Raw genomic sequence first — 17,684 nt, forward strand, 5'->3', positions numbered from 1 at the left:
CCCCTAAATGTCTGTCGCATTTTACCTACGAGATAGGCAACGCGCATGACAATCGGAACCGTCGCCCCGTTGTTTAAGGCTTCGACCGGGATGTTCTTTTGTTAAATCTTATGTGGTACCGCCTGATTCGACTTCTAATGGTTAAGTGAAGTGTTTTCTTCGCAGTACGGTCTGGATTCGTAAATATTATGAAGACGAGCTTCGGCTTCAAAGGGTTAACCAGCTGATTTTCGTAATGGTGAGGTGTAGTGTTTTCTTCGCGGTACGGTCTGGATTCGTAAATATTATGAAGACGAGCTTCGGCTTCAAAGGGTTAACCAGCTGATTTTCGTAATGGTGAGGTGTAGTGTTTTCTTCGCGGTACGGACTGAATTCATAAATAATATTCAGACGATCTTCGGCTTCAAAGGGTTAATCACACTTAGCGCAACAGTGGTCAAGGATCATGTAGCGTAATAGCGACCTAAATGATTTGGCACGAAGAACGCTTTTGGAATGCCAGTTTAATCCAAAGACTAAGACTTTCCAGTCTTCTAAAATGTACAGCGTAAGAGCTATTAATCCTTGTTACACGATAATTCTTGTTTCATCTCAGTTCGTTCTGTTCCAGAGCATTATCACCCCCACCACTACAACGAAATGAGCAACTGGGAGATAATGCACAAGAACCCATTATCTTATCATCTTTATGATAGGCGTCGTTTAGTGCGTCATATGTTAGCAGATAGGCCTGTAATATTAGGTGCTCTTTACAGTCTAGCCTTATGGCTGTCGTGATTTTTGAAGTGACGGGTTCACTGCGCAACAGTGGGCCTCGGACTACATTAGTGCAAGAACGACTTAAAGCCAATGTTAGAATACATTTTTGCCCACAATGGCCTCCCATCACATTTATACTCCTTTCCAATTTAGTTTCATTTGTGCTAGCATAACCTAACATAACCTAATATAACCTAACCTAACCTAACCTAACCTTACCTAACCTTACCTAACCTAACCTAGTCTAACCTAACCTAACCTAACCTAACGTTACCTAACCTTACATAACCTAACCTACCTAGCCTAACCTAACCTAACCTAACCTTACCTAACCTTACCTAACCTCACCTAACCTAACCTAACCTAACCTAACCTTACCTAACCTAACGTAACCTAACCTTACCTAACCTAACCTTACCTAACCTAACCTTACCTAACCTTACCTAACCTAACCTTACCTAACCTAACCTAACCTAATATAACATAACATAATGTAAAATTTTCTAAACTCGACAAATCGGCTTCATTCGTGATACAACAACAAAAACATCGGTATTACAAGTATTGTAGAAAAGTCAAGCGTAAATAACGAACAAGAGCCCATACAAAAGTGCATGTCTTCTGTTCCTCGCATTCCGACTGTAGCTGGCTATTGATTAGGCGATCGGGGTTCGATATCCTACAGAAGCAGAGAATAATCTTCTAGCCGTTGCGTTGGGGCCAACTCAGCCTCCTGTCCAATGGATATCGAGATACTTTTCCGAGGATAAAGCGAGCCGGATCGTGTTGTTGACTATTCACCCCCTTTTAGTACCGAGGTTGAGGATAAGTAATAGCTGTACCTCCCCTCCCCTAAGTGCCAACATTAGCATTAAGGGATGTCTTTTTACACTATTTTTATAATGACTCATTTAAATTCACAGGTTCACATTACTAAAGATTACTTAATAAGACTGAAACAGTACTAACATACAAATATCCTTTAATACCACGCAAATAATTATTTTGTTTTCCAACCACGTTTTCTCGTTATATAAACAAACCCATTTCTGTTGGTACGTTGAAGGAAGTCTGGTAGTCCACAAAATCAGTGCCGGACGCTGACCACCTGCCCAAACAATTTAAAACGTTCGGAACAATAGATTTATGTTGGTTTTGGTAACCGACATGTGGTGTACTTTGGTGGTCCAAATCATTGAATGGATGGAATACATATTTCCTTGTTATAGCCCTAATACATAAGCATCCATGCGAAATAATAGGCTTAACTGCGTATTTAGTCTGTGAGTGAATATTACGTCGCGTTCACCAAGAAGATAAAATAATTTCATAACTGACATACTGATATAAGATATTTAAGCATCGGATATTTTTATTCAGCTGATCAAACAATACTTGTTTTATTGGAACCTATTTGTTAGTACAGTCGTTACAATATCCCGCCAGTTATCTCTCGAGATATTAGATCCCTTTTCACATTTACACAAAAGAGTTTTTCCAGTTTAACAATATTCTCCTTCCTAATTTCTGTTAATCTTAAACATTTTAATCTGCTGACTTTTTAACATGAACTTATTTATTGTTTAACCTTGTATATTATATACACTATTCATTCCAACATTTTAAATTTGATTATTTTAAAACTACAGAATGAGAAGTTAAAAATATTAAACCCCAGATTACGTAAAAATATTAATGTATATTTATCGTTTCTAGCTGTTGGCAACCACTTGAATAAATGAATTTAATTGAAAGAATATCAGCTGGCTTCTGTTATGCAATAACTTAACAATAATAGGAAAATGTACTCCAACAGACGACGTACGTTATCCAAATCCGTTTTTTTTTTTTTTTGAGATTTTTCGTAACAATTTTTAATATAGATTACCTCCTGATGTGTGACAGAGACCGGTTGTAAAACGCTAGGACATTATAGTGTAAAGCATTCCGTATTTGATAGTCAACATCTAAGCAGGTTCATATCCAATGCGAGTTTTGAGTTTTATTCTATAATATAAGATCATTCTGTGTTTCCAGTTGGAATCTTTATTCTCTTCCGTTTGGTTGTTGCTAGATTATGAAGGCATGTTATAAATATAGCGATCCACGTCCACAACTGTATGATCGATATTAATAAATATACGGTTTAATGCATAAAACGATGTATTTTGTAGCAACAAGGCTCCACGTAGATACAGACTATAATAGAAACGCTGTATCACATTATATTATTTTGCTTTATGATCCGAACTTTATGATAAATAATATTTCAGTGCTTGTTCCTTGCAGTGCACTGACTTAAAAGTGTCGGCTAAGAGCTCCGTTAATGTTTAAATTTTCTGTGAAGGATGTTAAAATGCGCATAGAATATTACTCTAACATAAACTTAGCCACAGGTACTAAATATGTGTGAAGTATGAAATACATTTATTTTTACTATTGTTATTTTTAATCAGTTTAGTGATCTTTTGCTACGAGTACATATCCCTGTTAAGTTAAATTTGTCAGATAAAGATAAGTTATTTAGTTAGAATTATTGTAAGATATTGTAGGTGCGTCATATTGTGATTTTATTTAAAAATAGTATTAAAATATATTAAAATTTTAATATATTTTAATACTATTTTTAGAATTATTGTATAGAACTCTGACGTCAATCATTATATAGGAACGGACGAATCAAACTTAGTTTTCTACAGAAGAGATTCTGTTATTAAAATACATAAAATTACAGATTCGTAATTATATTTTCTTTTCATGTCATATCCACTTAGGCACAGCAGCGTATATGGTGTTCTGTAATAATTTATGGAGGTCTCTGTGACCTTTCACTACATCTATCCCACGTCAAAAACATTTACTTACATGTAGGTGTCTACAAAACAATACTTTTTAATCCATATTGATTTTGTCATGCTACAAATTCAGGACTCGGTGCGCATTGCTTTGCATTCCTGTGAATCAAGTTTTTGATCCATAACCGTTGAATGTGAAATTGGAAATTTCATTAAATGTAAATCACTATACATGGTCTGATTGTTAGCTTAAAAGTAATTCGAAATGCTTAATCGTGCGCAAAATACTGTGTAGTCAGTTAATACACAGTTTTGAGGCGAACACAGGTTTATTTTCCAACACGAAACACAAAATTGTATTTCCGAAATAATCTAGGAACATCACATAACGAAAGAAGTCTTACAGAAATTTAAATTGTAATGTGTATACAGAGTAGTCGTTCTTAACTAAGTAATTATCTCAAGGTAGTATATTTGCGTCATATTGTGAATTAGGTTAATATTTTAATATTTCCCGTCAAATCACAATTTTTAAAGATAATAAAATATAAAATATTTAAAATATCATTTCACGTTCCGCATCGAATGATCGATTTACAAATTGGAACGTTCCAAAAATTGTGATTTGACGGAAAATATTAAAATATTAATTATCTCAAGGGAACATGAAAAGCTAACAAATGTACCTGCCTTTTCTGCAAACCGATGGTTCATTACCGCGGTCACATAAGCTCGGAAATATTCTGAAAAGAACTTGTAACGCTAACTTTGTTACATTCCAAAATGTAGCCAGCGGAAATCTGTAAATTTAAAATTATATAATTCAGCGCAAATCCGATCACAGAATATTTTGCTGAAAGATCACTTATTCCGACGTTACGAATAACTCTTCTGACAGTAGCGAATCACACGAAAATACTCAAAATATCAATTTGCATGCAAAATGTGCGCTGAGCGTCTCATTAACGATTATCACATGATCTCAGAAATGCCACGGATTAAATCGCATCTGTTGTAAAACGGTTACAGCTTTAATTAAACAGCAGAACCAGCGATATTATGATGACCCCACGAACACCGCTAGGTCATGGGTCATAGCCCGAGAACAAAGTGTCAGGAACCCATGTTTAGTACCACGTAGACATTTTCGTTGCTTCTGTGAACACAAATCGTCCATAAAATGGTGTCATGTATTCAGGAACATTCTGTGTAATTAGCTGTAAATCGAGCGGACGTTAACTAGATGACAGGGCGAACGCTGGGTCTTGGGGACAGCTGTGAGTGGCACATGATTATTAAGTGTCGCTGTTATGCAGACATTCAATAGCCCAACGAATTAGTCAGCCACTATTTTAAACAATCACTCACACATACATTCGTTCACTCAGTCACCGAGATGGCCAAACTCAGTAATGTTTTTGATTAATCGGCCTATCAGAGATTTACGTAAAGAAAAATTATTATTTAATTTCAAAGCATGGATGCATACTTCTGAACCTAACCTAACCTTGGCGTGTCTTAGCTTTTCAAGAAAGCTATTGGTACTGTGTTTGTGAAAATGTGTTTATGTAACATTTCAAGTGCGTAAAAAGAGCAGGAATTTGCATAATATAATACGCTGAGTCTTTTATTTTTCAAACCCTTTGAATAATGTAAATATATTTTCCATTAGTAGAGGAATACGTACTATGGAATTAAGATACTGTTTGGAAGCAATATTATCATATATATATCAAGATGTGTCAATTCCTTAATTAAAATATCAGCTGTTGGTTGACGGAAGTTTGAGATGTGAAACTTCCATCATTTTTATTTTCAACTGCAAGTCACATGTTTACTCGTGATATTCTTATCATAATTTGAATATAATTTAAAAATTCTGTTAATACATAGAAAATAAAACACACTGTAGAAATATATCGATAAATAAAATCAGTCGGTTACCTCTTCTACACCCTGAAGGGAAATTTATTTTTTGGATACGGACAATGACGAAGAACGAGATGAAGGAAATATATGAGAAGAGAGAACAAAGGGGGAAGGATTAGGAGGAAAGGAAATGAGAAGAAAATGGATGAGGAAAAGATAAAGAAGAAGATGAAGGATAATAAAGAGAAACTAAAAGTTGGCGTCTTCGTTGCTATAATTCCTGCAGTGATGAGGGAACTACTGTCACACAGAAACTGAGTTTGAGATTACGGGTATTAATGTCGTTTATGAAGGCATTCGCTGTTTATTACGAAAATGATGTGGAAGTTGTATGTAGCGTTGTGCCTCCGGACATCACTTGCTTCAAAGAGTTAAACGGCTCTGTTAAAACAGAGAAAAAATATTTATATTTAGAATTCTCTAAGGTAATGACAACCGTGAGCTAACGGAATCATTTGCTGGGATGAATGACCCCTTATTCGAAAGTCCTGGAAAGTAATCAAGTTTTGCGAACAGAATTACGAAACCTGCTCAAATGTGCTGTTTCGTGTAAATATCGTGGAGCCTAAACACACAAAAATATGTTTCGGTGTGTTGTAGAGAATTACAAGTACGTAGTAGATGGGCCACGCAGTTTTTAGTTTGATTGAATAGCTTTCCACTCTGTAAATTTCTACGAATCTGGGTGTGAACATGTGAGTCTTTGTATTTGTCGTGGATTTAATTTGATTTAAAGATGAAGATATCCGTCTTCTGGGTTATTGCGCTGTGTAGTCTGGTCGATGTTAACCAACGTTTCAGAGGTCATACTGCCTCCATCATCAGGGCGATGAGTATGAAGATTTCTGTCTTCTGGGTTGTTGCGCTGTGTAGTCTGGTCGATGTTTACCAACCTTTCAGAGGTCATACTGCCTCCATCATCAGGGCGATGAGTATGAAGATTCCTGTCTTCTGGGTTGTTGTGCTGTGTAGTCTGGTCGATGTTTACCAACGTTTCAGAGGTCATACTGCCTCCGTCATCAGGGCGATGATCGCTGTGAGAACCTTAAGTCTTACATGATTTAAAGATGTCACATAGACCAGCTAAGTACAATCCTACCCAAGATTTCTACATTCTGAAACTTAACAAGATAAAATAAACTAAAATTTAATATGTTTTGACTGCAGTATATGGAATTAATGTTTGCTTGAATTTATGCGTTTGTAAATATCGTAAGCTGTAATGACCAAACTCTAATCGAGTATGTCTCGTCTTAATTCAAGATATTTTCAGCAACAAAATAATACCATCTCTTGTAGTACGTGTCTGTAGTGACATGAAAAACCTATATTATAGTTAGAATTATGTTAGATATTACTGAGACTCCACTGTGAAATAACTTTAATCTTCGCTGTTTTTAATAAGTAACCTACACTTAGAATATTTTTAAAACCTGTTTTTTTTCAAAACTGGTAAGAACATTTCCTCTGACGAGGTGTACATTATTATTTCTTTCACATAACATTTATTTAACAGTTTAACTATGCAATAAATTATAAACAAGTTTTTTTTCCCCGGTTTTCCTTTAATTAGTGCAACGATGCCTATAATTCTGGAATATTAACGATATTCATAAAGTAAACTGTCATTTATTATAATAACCCTCTAAACTTTACTCTTTCCCTACATGAGGTGTTGTCAGCCTTTCCTATCGACTTGCGTGCCGTCATGGAAAATTTATTGATACTTCACATATGTGAAGTAAACTGGGTTATGAAATTATGTTTTTTTAAAACACTTGTTGGCTTCTGATTCTTATAAACCTCAGTTTTAAATTAAAACTACTTTAATGTTACATGGTACTTGCTTTTTCCACTATGTGGGACGATGGACAATTACAAATTTTATATATGCAGCATAGACAACATTTACGGGCCACAGATTGCAAACTTTGGGAGCTGTGTCACTTAATTTTAGTCTATTGCGTTGCATTCGTGCTGTTTAGAGTGAGGAATTGTAACGTTCTCTAGAATGAGATATAACTTAGAGACGAATATCGATATTTGATGTTCCTGTTTGCATCGGGTCATGACATTAAGTTCGTGAAAGTGGTCTTTATACCTGTTAAAAGCTTCACATTAGTATAGCTGTTAGATGGTTCGGCTTTTTATAATTATTTCCTATCCTGAATAATGATTTTCTAGGTTTTACTCATTATCTGCAGGAAAATGCAGAGATGGTCCTTAAAATAACTCATCACAGCTTGTTTCTCGATCTAACTAACCATTTATGTTAATATTCTCATCTTATTTTTGGTCATATAAACTCATGGGTTTTAAACGTATCGTATTGAACGAACGTCGTGGTTAGGTGCTTAATTCTGCTTCTTAATCGAGACTCATCTCTGTCTGGAGACCGGCTAACCTGACGGAGATATGTCGTTGTATTCTCAGTCCCTCCTAGCAAGCATTGGAATAGTATCTCAAAATAGACAACACACTTTCAAATTTACCGCCTTACTCTCAATAGCTCAGTCAGTATAGTGACTAGCTACGGGCTGGACGACCGGGGTTCGATCCCCGATGGGGGCAGGATTTTTCCTCTAGCCTCTGCGTCCAGACCGGCTCTGGGGCCCACCCAGCCTCCTCTACAATGGGTACCGGGGTCCTTTCCCGGGGGTAAAGCCGGCCGGGGCGTGATGCTGACCACTCACCCCCATCTAGTGCCGAGGTCAAGAAAGAGAGGAGCTATACCTCCACTCACCCCAAACGCCTACATGGCGTATAGTGGGACAAACTTTACTTTACTTTTACTCTCATTCTGCAATTCCATGGTATTATAACTCCTACATCGGTGTGGTGTGTTGATATGACTCTAAACAACTACTTTTTTTTTTAAAGTGTTCTGTCTGAGGACAGGTCCATATGAACAGCATCCTTCCATCCTTTTCTCGGACTGGGACCTGTTCATATACGTTCTTGGCAGATGATCCAGAAGTGGTTTGCCATTGCCTTCTTCTGTGTGTGAATGGAGTAATTGCTGGGATGCCACGGAGAAACCGGGGTAGCCCCCGGAGGAAAACTCCGTGTTGCCTAGACCACGGCCTTGCCCAACACAAGTTATAAATTCGGGCACCGCCGGGAATCCAACCCGAGACCCCAGGATTACAAGGCCAGCGTTGTAACCGCTAGACCACCGTGGCATATAAACTACATTATGGCATCTTAATTAATTATCCAGGAAGAAATAGGTTTGAAAATGCATCATTAAATTATCCAGCAGTTAATTTGGGATAGATTTGTTAAATAACTGGAGAAGAAGTCAGTTTGAAACAGCGTCATTAAATAACCCGACCCTCGGTCTGAAATAGCGTTGGGATGTTGTGTTCTCGGTTAGGATGCGTGGTGCCACGAGAGCTTCTTGAGAAATGTTGGTAACCATCTCAAAGGCGACTTGTGATTTCGTACTGAAATAACTTTGATAAAAATGCGAAGAAACACATCCCACACTTTCTACCCGTGGTGGTTCTAAAATCTTCCATCAGCATTTGATTCGGCGTAGTTTAAACACGGACCGAACATTACCGCGCCTGTTTGCGCCTGCCCGCACAGCAATGTGTTGCATATAAAGACTCGTGTAGGCGCGAGACGCTCAGAACTTACCGGTTACCACTGTGAGTCACATCAACACTGTGGCGTCGCGACGCGCAGCTCCGTCGTATCCGATGTGAGTAAAACAAGTGACGCGCGGTACGAATCTAGTTATTCATCTGCGGAGATATAAATACATGATTTCATGTTGTATACTGTTGAAATAATTAGAGAAATGAACTTTAACTTTATTGTTCGTAATAGGGCGGGGGCATTATATTCATAAATCAATGTTCAAATCTACATATAGATGAACTAAAAGTGTAAATATCCTCATAACTGCAGTGTTTGTAAATAATTTAATCACATTTTTGGACTGTGGTTAAGATTTACATTTCATACGATATTTGACGAACTAAAATCATAACGCATTGGAAATGTATTTCGAACGTGCGACAAGTAGGTATTTCCTATAAAAAGCGACAGTGAAGTGGACTCTGTATCGAAAGACAAACGATTGTGAATTTTGGACACCAGTGAGTTGCGTTTTATAACTTGCGTATTAGCTTCAAGAGAATTATTAGATTAACATTCTTGTGAAGAAAGAGATATGAAGAACATTAATAAACAATAAATGTTACGTATTTTGCTAGACACAACAATAATTTACTGAGACTTTCGTCGATCGAGTGACAGACATTTTAATTCTCAAGTGAACTTATACTAAAACAGTGTTTAATTTTACAAAATATCATAAATTTTGAAGTTTTTTTTCTTTTTAACAGGAAAAAGTAATAAACAAAGTAATTGCAAGATATCAGTATATGAAGTGCTCTATATTGGTTTTTAAGTACGTATATTTTAAAACATGCAGACCTTAAACATATAATATAGCCAGTATTTTAAACTTTTATACCATCGATGGTAAGACATCACGTACAATGGCTTTAGCAGAGAGTTCTGATATCAAGACACGTTTGTTTTATCAGTGAAGCGTGGACTTAAGTGGTGTATAAAATTTTCAGTGGAGGAAGGTTAATTAACTTGGCTAATGAGGAAAATTCCCTCGGCGGGCCAGTGTTTAAGTGGCAGCTTTGAAAATTATAGCTCAATGGCGACATTCGTGATCAACGTCACAGTAACAATTTGTTCGCAAACGCAAAGGGATCTGTTATAATTAATTTTCTTGTGTTCAATTACAAATAAATTTTCTTTCCATATTATGAATCAACACTTTGTGTAACTAACCATGCTAACTGTTCTCGATACTGGGGTTTTATTCACTATAAATATATTTGCTAATATTCTCATACAAGTTCATACGTTCAATGTTGCTTCTTTCTAAATCGATGCATGTTTCCGTATTAACATACACTTGTATCATACAGCTGCTTTACCAGAAATTAATATCATATTGTGTTAAATTGTAAGAGAACATTTAAAACAATTATGCTTTACATATTGCTGAATTAAGTACTTCAGCGCTGTGTTATTTAAATAAACGCGTCTCGTCTGAACGATATTTAAAATATATTTCCATTCTAAAACTGGTTTTTAAAACTTTTTATAGATTGCAATCAATTCAAAATTACGTTTCGTATAATTTAAATACTATTGAATGCTTATTTCATTACTTCAATGTACTGATTTAATCTGAGCTTGTTTTACCGCTGTTTTATAAACATTGTTGATATGAAGTTATTTTACCAGGATTTGGTGACGTGTTACTTATACTGACAAACTACAAATATAATTTAGATAGGTTCTACATTTTTACTGATTCCAGTGGCTCATTGTGCTGTTTTCATTCAAATCGATAATTATTTTGTCGGCATGTTGATGCTATTTGAGTCATGAATATTATTAACAAGAACTTGGTGACATGGTATTTAATTATAAAAGTAACTTGGAAGATACTTAGTAGCTTCTGGACATTAGACACTTTAACTCTCAGGAAAGACCGTTATCTGCCGTAAGTCGCTGTAAATTTAATGACGTGCATGAAAGTTGCATCTTATGTTACGGAAATTATCGATCTCATATAACAATTTAAATTACTTATAGACAAGCCGACAGGAGTTTTAATGCATTCAGTGCAAAGGTACCGCGTATTTTTATCACTTGACAGAAGTCAAGTGTTTGCCAGTAACGTTGGCGTCATAGATAACCACATGTTGATGAGGTGGCTTTCCTGCTATCAGTGAATACGTGTAAAATGTGCTACCTGAGTAGCTTCATGGCAGATAATATTTTCAAGTCCCTTCAGGCATCATGAATAAATATTGACACGAATTAGGTCGGATATATGGACGTTCTTCCGTTACTATGTCCTGTAAGTAGCTCTCTTGAAAGAAATTAATCAGTTTTCGTGATTAAATTCTTAATGTCATACTTTTAATATTTTCTCTTTCTTATTCATGAGATGTTTTAAAATTATAATTATACAAAAACCTTATTTTACACCATTGTTCTAGTGTGAATTCAAGTTTTGTGACTTTAAGTTTTAACGTCATAATAAACATTTTTTGAAGACTAAATTATCTGTTCAATGTCTGCAGTGGTTTGGTATAATGGACAGACTTACGGCAAGGAGTATCAACAAGTACAGCTGCTCAGAACTTAAAAAACACTTTCAATAGTGTGATAATGTTACGCACGTTTCAACAGTATTAACTAAACAAGTGGAAATTGGTCAAGATTTCAATTCAGTGACTAAAATAAGGTGAATGAAGTTCGTGCGAACTATTCAAGAATAATGTTTATATGAGCTGCTTATTTTAGTTCATCAAACACGTCCCATGAAGGCGTATTTTCAGCACATGAATAGCACCACCACCCCAATTTTTACGAGGTAAGAAAAGCCAAATTCCATATTAAATTTATCTCCTCTGTCATGATAATTATCAGGATACAGATGGAAGAGACTGCTCTAGAATTAAAAAGAATATACTAACAAACGTTGCATTCTCCTTAAGATATTATTAAGGGGATCGAATTCTGGACTCTCAAATAGGCAGATCTTGTATCTCGCATGACATATGAGAAATTCAAACAAAATTTTGGCTGAAGATTTCTGTCTTCCGGGTCATACTGCCACCGTCACCATGGCGTCATCGCCCTGATGACGGAGGCAGAATGACCTCCGAGACTTTGGTAAACATCTACCAGACTACACAGCGCAACAACCCAGAAGACAGAAATCTTCATCGCCCTGATGATGGAGGCAGTATGACCTCCGATACCTTGGTAAACATCGACCAGACTACACAGCGCAATAACCCAGAAGACAGAAATCTTCATACTCACCGCCCTGAAGATGGAGGCAGTATGACCTCTGAAACGTTGGTTAACATCGAACAGACTACACAACGCAACAACCCAGAAGACGGAAATCTTCAGACTAAATATTCTTCGCTGTGACGTCAGAACATGAAAACCCGTCCAAAGATATAATAGTATAATATTTTTGTTTACGTAACTTATTATTTCTGTTCTGCTTTTTACTTTTCTCAATTTTCCTGCTTAACTTTTATTCTCGTCTCACCCTAATTTTATTTTAACTCCCTTCGATCGCCAGCGTCTTAACCCACATCTCAGTGTCAGAAATACATGACTAATTCTTGTTTCATATGCGCGTTAAACAGGGTCGCCACTATAAGTCTACTACCGCCAAAGTACTTACTGCATTGCGGAGTTGATAACACTGCCAAGATTTCGTATGAGTTATTGTTTTTCTTCAGTTTGCGGCCTGATGTATTAACCAGGAGATGGGTATTCTGAGATACAAAAGCTGCAGTAGAAACTTGGAGGCAGTAGGTTAGCATTTCACGGAACCCTTACAACTAAAATATTGAGTAAATATAATGTAAAGTATTCAGTTTCTTAATGTGAATATTAGTTTATTTCATGTCGGACGATAGCGTGGTCATCGTGCGAAATATTTTGGTTTGTTGATGATACTAATGGGTTATGTAGTTCATTAAACAAAGTAAAATTATAGATCTTATTTAAAGTAAGATGTAATTGGAATAATAGGATTAGAAAGAGGTAAGCTTATGTCGAGGCTACATTGAAATAAAAATACAGAAATATAATGTCGTGTAATACTAGAAGAACGCTGGCCGTGTAATCCTGGGGTCTCGGGTTCGATTCCCGGCGGTGCCTGAATTTATAACTTGTGTTGGGCAAGGCCGTTGTCTAGGCAACACGGAGTTTTCCTCCGGGGGCTTCCCCGGTTTCTCCGTGGCATCCCAACAATTACTCCATTCACACACAGAAGAAGGCAATGGCAAACCACTTCTGGATCATCTGCCAAGAACGTATATGAACAGGTCCCAGTCCGAGAAAAGGATGGAAGGATCCTGTTCATATGGACCTGTCGTCAGACAGAACACTAAATAATAATAAGATGAGGTGGTCTAGCGGTTAGAACGCTGGCCTTGTAATCCTGGGGTCTCGGGTTCGAATTTATAACTTGTGTTGGGCAAGGCCGTGGTCTAAGCAACACGGAGTTTTCCTCCGTGGCATCCCCACAATTACTCCATTCACACACAGAAGAAGGCAATGGCAAACCACTTCTGGATCATCTGCCAAGAACGTATATGAACAGGTCCCAGTCCGAGAAAAGGATGGAGGGATCCTGTTCATATGGACCTGTCGTCAGACAGAACACTAAATAATAATAAGATGAGGTGGTCTAGCGGTTAGAACGCTGGCCTTGTAATCCTGGGGTCTCGGGTTCGAATTTATAACTTGTGTTGGGCAAGGCCGTGGTCTAAGCAACACGGAGTTTTCCTCCGTGGCATCCCAACAATTACTCCATTCACACACAGAAGAAGGCAATGGCAAACCACTTCTGGATCATCTGCCAAGAACGTATGTGAACAAGTCCCAGTCCGAGAAAAGGATGGAAGGATCCTGTTCATATGGACCTGTCCTCAGACAGAACACTAAATAAATAAATAATACTAGAAGAGGATTAATTACTTGTAAAATATACTACAATTAATTGGGTTTAAGCTCATACACATGTACTATGATAACGCGAAAAGAAAGAAATATATTTAATTAATAAAATTCTTAATAGAACGGCAGTCCTTTTTTTGCGCAACGGAATCTCTTGCAGTGTCATTACTCTTCAGAAGATATTACGGAGATCAAATGGGGAAGGATAAGATGAAACAAGTACTGTAGTTCGTTGGCACGTACGAGGCGTAGCAGAAATTCATCCAACACGTCTGTCGGGCGACGTGACAGGAAAAGACCTTTTGGGAGACTAGGGCATAGATAGGAGGACATCAAATAGTCTCCTTAAGAAATCTTGTTCAGAGTTTGGGACTGATTTTTATGTGGCTCAGAGTAGGACCCAATTGAAGACATTGTATGTTAATGAACTTTCGTGGGTGATAGAACTGAGGCAATTATTTGACCACCTGAGATTATAAGCCTACACATTAAAAAAAAAAGACCTCGTGCCATGGAGTTTGTTTGTTTAATATATTTGTTCTATAGCTACGTTGAGCAGAGCGTCTCAAAAAGTTGATAATATTTCAACTAGTCGATATTTTCCTGTTTTTATGTAACCAGAATATTAATTACACAAGTGCCCACCACTTGGTCCTGTTCTGAACCAGATGAATTCAATCTACACCATAATACGAGGCGCGTCCTCAAAGTAAGTTTCCCTGGGGCCGTTTACAGAAACAAAACACAATTTCATGGAAATATTTATTGCAACAGATACAGCAAGTGTCCAGCTATTTTTCAACATATTCGCCACCGGAATTGAGACATTGGTCATACCGTGGGACCAACTTTTGAATACCTGTGTCGTAGAAGTCTGCCGCCTGGGATTGGAACCACTGTGTGACAACCATCTCCGCCTCTCTGTCATTCTCAAAACGCTGACGCTGACCGGACAGGAATTTCTTGAGGTGTAGGAAAAGATGGAAATCACTGGGAGCGAGGTCCGGGCTGTAGGGTGAATGATTAAACACCTCCCAGCTGAACTCCTGCAGGAGACTTGCTGTCCGTCGAGCCTTGTGCGGCCTAGCGTTATCACTGACCGCACTTCATAGTCGGCGGGAGCTGGAATAAGAACCTCCATCTTCAACAGCTGCAACGATGCTACTGTGAGAACGCGGGAGGTGCCGTTAGTGCATGCGCCATGCTACGTCATTGCTCTATCACGTACGCACAGTCGCTTCGCGCAATATAAGGTTTGCTAGCTGTGGGACGAGTGGGAAACTTACTTTGAGGACGCGCCTCGTATCATATTTTTAAGATCTGCTTTATTTGAAAACCTCTGATGTGTCTCTATCTTCAGCCCTGAAGATGGAGGCACCTCCAGTTCCACACTACGTCACAACCAAGATGGCAATACGTAATAGACGAAAGGCAGAAGCCTAATTTGGAGCTAAGGTATTTGAATATGCTCGCCTGTGTATTCATTTTACTTATTCGATATTTTACAAGCCTTTTGTGTGTATTTCCAACAGCTGTTTTCAGTAATTGATGTCGCTTCGAAACCGACAAGCGAGATCCTTCAATGCTTCAGGAGCCACAATACCTTTTGTGTTTTCGGAAACTCGTGTTCCTTGTGGTGTGCGATATCTTGGTCTTAAGGCCCTTGTGCATCTCATGGACAGACTCTCGCCGCGTGTCAAGGTTTAGGGGAAGGATAATTTATCTTTGTGATCATACTTCACGAAACTACAGTCTCATTTTACTCTACGTACATTAGCTTTTGATCATGAGTGGATATTTTGATTCTTCCTTCCTCTTCTCCACCTCCTAAACCTCATTCTTGTCTTTATGGATTACGTTGTTACTTTACAGTTCCTTGCTATATTGTTCAGTTGTCTTCACTCATTCTGTCTACATGACCATTCGTTCTTTTCCTGCGTACAATAAGTAACCTCCTGACTGCTTATTTCTGACAATACAGTGATGTCTCGCTACTAAATTGGAAAAAGAAAATCTTTTGACCCGAACAAATGACGGACTGTTGCGCAACGGATCTTTGGAGCAAAGAAACTGATTGGTGCACAGGATGGATACATTCAGCGGATGTTCCATCGAATACAACTGAGGCGGATTGGCAGTGGGGAAAAGAGACCCTCTTTGTTTTTTTGTACGTAGCTTTGATTACTTGTTTTGGTGTTTAATTTGAAATCTAACGACTTGTATTGTGTCAACGTGACACCACTGTCTTTGTATACTCTTATTTTATATTACAGATCTATCCTAAGAGTTGAATTTAATGAAGAGGTTCCGGTAATCTTCTTAAAGAGCATAGAACGAGGGCATAAAGCATCTAGGGACTTCCTGGGCAAAGCTTTAATCGGGGGTTAAGGTTTATATATTGTTTTAATTTGCCTTGATTCATAAACATAAGCCTAATTAATGGACTAATATTTTATTAAACTGAATTAAAAATTGACTGTTTACAGTAATTTCCGTTGTTCCTCCAAGCAAACATTTGGAAGCACGCTTAAATAGACCACAACAGATTTCTATCACAACTTTCCGAATTCACGTGATAAAAAGTTTCCTGAGCAAATGTAATTAAAAATAAAGTTTATTTAGCTAAGAAACCAAAATTTTTATCAGTATCCTTAATTTTTTTCAAGATTTTCCCAGAACAAATTCTGAAGCACTCAACAGCCTTTGCGGAATTTATTAATTTTCTAATATGTTTTGGATCAGATTTAAGAGAAAGTAATTGAGCTATGAGCTGTAATGGAATCATCATTCTAAAATTATCAGATGGAATTCAAACCTTTACTGTACCATCCTTCACTGCAGTGGTAGCCTCAGATCTGAAACACCATCTATCGATCGCAGTTTATAAAACAGTTAGTTTATTGAAGATCGTAAATTTCGAGATGAATATGGACAAATGATAGTCGATACAGTAACTATGGTTATAATTTTAAATTACATACGATATGAGCAGTTTGTTACTAGTAAAAGTATCTACATTTAACAGGAGTTTAAGCAGATAAATATTTCTCACTTAACTGTGACTAATTCTGAACGGTCATTAAACTTCTCACTGTTAAACACGAGGAAAGTTTCTTCTCCTGGAACGTGTGGAGAATCCGAAGAGAGATAGAACACGTTATCGGATGTAGGAACAATGTTGGTGTCATTAGTAACGTGCATGATTGATATACTGCCCTGGTTAAAGTCAACAGTCAATAAGATTTTGCTCATAATTATGAGAAAAGATATTTTTTATCGATATATTTAATTATGCATTATGACTAAGTCAAGCGAGCGGGGATTGATTCCTTCGGAAATATGTGAATAGTTAACAAATCAACCCAAATGTCAATTTTTGCAGTTTAGTTGCTAGTATTAATTTTAAGTTCTTGGATCTTCAAGGGATTATTCCCCTTCTCAGTGATGCACTGACTTGTCTCAAGGATTTCATGTTTTTCCTCAGTTCTTCCAGACATTTATTGTGAAAGCTTCATAGAACAGGTTTCTGCAGTTCCTTCCAAATTCTATTCAGTTCATGATAAATAATCTTAATCTCAAACAAATCTATCTCAACGTGTTTAAAGAAGAGTTGTTAACTAAGCAACACCAATAATTCAAATCAATTATTTATCATTAATGTGTTGC

The 17,684-nt window shown here is 37.2% G+C and overlaps 1 protein-coding gene across 9 annotated transcripts in view; it reads left to right on the top strand.

The window, feature by feature from the left end:
* The window catches only part of LOC110829481 (neuropeptide F receptor), a 154,881-nt gene that overhangs the window by 43,889 nt on the left and 93,308 nt on the right, over positions 1 to 17,684 (top strand). Inside the window, exon 1 of one of the 9 annotated variants that reach the window (XM_087350634.1) lies at positions 9,133 to 11,904. The exons of the other annotated variants lie outside the window; for them this stretch is intronic. The gene's annotated coding sequence lies outside the window, so the exon portion shown is untranslated. Of the gene's footprint in view, positions 1 to 9,132; positions 11,905 to 17,684 lie in introns of those variants that run through there. 9 annotated transcript variants of the gene reach the window in all.

This window comes from Zootermopsis nevadensis, unplaced genomic scaffold, assembly GCF_977971745.1.
Source record: "Zootermopsis nevadensis isolate Lab colony 2312 unplaced genomic scaffold, Znev_1.0 Znev_ptg000017l, whole genome shotgun sequence".
NCBI classification, from domain to species: domain Eukaryota; kingdom Metazoa; phylum Arthropoda; class Insecta; order Blattodea; family Termopsidae; genus Zootermopsis; species Zootermopsis nevadensis.